Source organism: Orycteropus afer, unplaced genomic scaffold (genome assembly GCF_000298275.1).
Source record: "Orycteropus afer afer isolate SDZICR_OR568_19922 unplaced genomic scaffold, OryAfe1.0 scaffold01321, whole genome shotgun sequence".
Taxonomy (NCBI): Eukaryota; Metazoa; Chordata; class Mammalia; order Tubulidentata; family Orycteropodidae; genus Orycteropus; species Orycteropus afer.
This window is the reverse complement of record NW_006922908.1, coordinates 100771-104196: the sequence shown is the minus strand read 5'-3', so window position 1 is coordinate 104196 and position 3426 is coordinate 100771.

Below are 3426 nucleotides of genomic sequence, written 5' to 3'. Positions count from 1 at the left end.
ATGAGTCGGGGCCGACTCGACGGCACATAACAACAACAACAACATATATAATTTCACTGCCATCCAGTCGATTATGATTCACAGAGACCCCCATTGTTTTTCTGAGGCAGTAAATCTTTATGGAAGTAGATTGCCCAGTCTTGCTTCCGTGGAGTGGCTGGTGGGTTTGAATCACTAACCTGGTTAGCAGTCAGATGCCTTAGTCACTGTGGTAGCAGAACTCCTTAGTTTCAAAGTATAAGAAGTATTTAATGCCATTGCTGGCTTAAAGATGGATGACATATGTGGCAATGAATGAAATAGACAAAGTACAAAATGAAAGGAGACTATCAGACCCCTAAAATTCTCTTGGTGGGAAGTAGGCTAACAAAACTGCTTAACTGGGAACACATGATACCTTTCAGGAGGTGGGGGAAGGGAAGGATGACTCAAAAGTCAGACTCAGAGCTGAAAGTCCTTTGGTTGTTGTGAAGGGATTTTGCATATGTAATTCCAAACCAAACCAAACTCTCTGCCATTGAGTCAATTCTGACTCATAGTGACCCCGTTTGGATTTCCGAGGTGGTAAATCTTTACACAAGTCTATTGCCTAGCCTTCCTTCAGTGGAGTGGCTGGTGGGTTTGAAATGCTAACTTTTTGATTACAGTCAAATGCCTAAGGAACTACCAGAGCTCCTTAGATGTAATTATGGTCCCAAATAAGTTGACTTAACATAGGAAGATTATCTGGGTGTGTCTGACCTAATCACATCATTCCTTTAAATATGGGTCTAGAGTCTGAGGCAGAGAAGTCAGACATCAGAAACATGAGAAAGATTCCCCACTGCTGGCTTGAAGATGGAGGAGCCACATGGTAAAGAATGGAGATGTCACTCCCCTGTCTCAAAACCTACTATAGAGTCACATTAGTCAAAATAGCCTGGTATTGGTGCAAGGACAGGCACATAGAACAATGGAACAGAATTGAGAAAATGGAAGTAAATCCATCCACCTTTGGACATATTACTTGGTTCTACAGCCAACACCAAGGGAAGCAGCAGTCTAAAAATTAGACGATGTATCGCACTGGGAAAATCTGCTGTAAAAGACCTCCTTAAAGTGCTAAAGAGCAAAGACGTCTCTTTGAAGACTGAGGTGCACCTAACCCAAGCCATGGTGTTTTCAATCACCACATACGCATGCAAAAGCTAGACAACGAATAAGGAAGATAGAAGAAGAGTTGAGGCTTTTGAGTTGTGGTGTTGGTGAAGAATACTGAAAAGTACTACGGACTGACAGAAGAATAAATAAATCTGTCCTGAACAAAGTGCAACTGGATGCTCCTTGGAAGCAAGAATGGCCAGACATCGTCTCATCTACTTTGATCATGCTGTCAGAAGGGGCCATTCCCTGGAGAAGGATATCATGCTTGGTTAAGCAGCGGGTAACGAAAAAGGGGAAGGCCCTCAAATGGATTGACACAGTGGCTGCAACAATGGGCTCAGGTATAGCAGGGATTGTGGAGCTGGCACAGGACTGGGTAGTGTTTAAATTTGTCAATCACGAAAGGACAATTATTGTATGAGACTACTACTGTAAAGAATTAAGAAAACACACAGAAATAATTGTTCTTTGAAGGTTGGGGATGGGAGAGGAAGGGAGGGAAAATCACCAACTAGAGGGTAGACACCTATTAACTTGGGTGAAGGGAAACAGTACACAATAAAGGAGAGGTCAGCACAAAATGATCAAGGCAGTGAAAGACATAGGGATGAGCACAAGAGTTAAAGGCAACAAAGGTAAATACTATTACATACACAATCCTGCAATAATAGTAATAACAATAATTTACAAGTGGATGCATAGATATTCTGAACAGGGGTGGGAAGGTGAATAGGACTACACCCACAAATATAATATATAGGTTTGACAGAGACGATATCTATGTATTTATATGTGCTGCAAATATGCCCATGATTATAGCAGAACATACAGGAGACAAAGTTATGAAAATGTCTTATTTATAACCAAACGCCTTGAGGGAACAAGTCGCTGGGTATGGAGGGTCAGGACCATTGTCTTGGAGGACACTAAGGTCAATTGGCATAACATAGTCCACCAAGACAATGTTCTACACCCTACTTAGGTGAGTAATGCCAGGGTCTTATAAGCTTGTAAGTGGCCATACAAGGTGCAACTATTGGTCTCTCCTTGTCTGGAGCAAAGAAGAGTGAAGGTAAGCAAAGACACAAGGGAACAGTCCAAAAGACTAATGGAGCACATGAACCTGAGCCTCCACGACCCTGAGCCCAAAAGAACTAGCTACCACTGCTGACCACTCTGAAAGGGATCACACTAAGAGGTCCTGGATAGAGTGAGGGAAAATGTGGAACAAAACTCAAAATCATAAAAAAGACTAGGCTTACTGGTCTGATAAAGACAGGTGGAAGCCCTGAAATTATGACCCTAAGACACCCTTCAAATTATGAACTGAAATTAACTCCCGTGACTCAACTGTCAGCTAAACGATGTTGTTGTTGTTATGTGCCATCGAGTCAGCCCTGACTCACAGCGACCCCTCCTTGGGTTTCCGAGGTGGTATCACTATAGACATAGATTGCCTAACACTCCTTCCGAAGAGTGGCTGGTGGGTTTGAACCACCAGCCTTCTGATTAGCAGTCAAGTACCTTAGCCACTATGCTACCAGAGCTCCTAAGCTGCTTAGTGTGTAGTAATTATCTTATGCAATAGGAAACTACTACACCATAAAGTACAAATATCTTCACTATCTGTAACATTCATGAGTGTCCATTTATAAACCTATTCCCCAGATCACCTCATCCATTTTCCAATTTAGTTGTCTCCAATTCCCTGACCAACTAGTCAATCTTTGAATCATTGCACATGAGCAGAGTAGCTCTATAATTCAGACCTACCTGCCCATGTAATTTACTTGGGCCTTGTGGACTTACTCAGGCCTGATTTCTTAAAAAAGGTCTTTGCAATTAACAATGGAAATATGATGCTCACACTCAACTTTTTCCTTCATAGAGTAGATAACAGCAAGCTCATGAGAAGGTCGTTAGTGCAGAAAATTGATACCTCATGGTCAGATGTTGCGTCTCTACCAGAGTCTGGTAGCAAGCCTGGAGCAGCTTCTCAAATGAAGACTGGTTGCCAAGAGAAGAGGGCATGGTATAGCTTTAAAACCCTAAGGATGTGTACTTTAAGTGTCCTATTGGAGCTTGCAAAAACTTCAGAGAGCTTTCCTGTCTATTACAAATACTATCCAATTGGGTATGCAAGGTTATGAGATTGAAGTAATAGAGAAGCTTCCCCATAGCCTGAATCTACAGAAAAGACCTTTTTTTTTTAGTCTGCATACCACTCAAAATTAGAAACTTTATGGAATACAAGCAACATGATATACTCTCAATTCCCTCAAG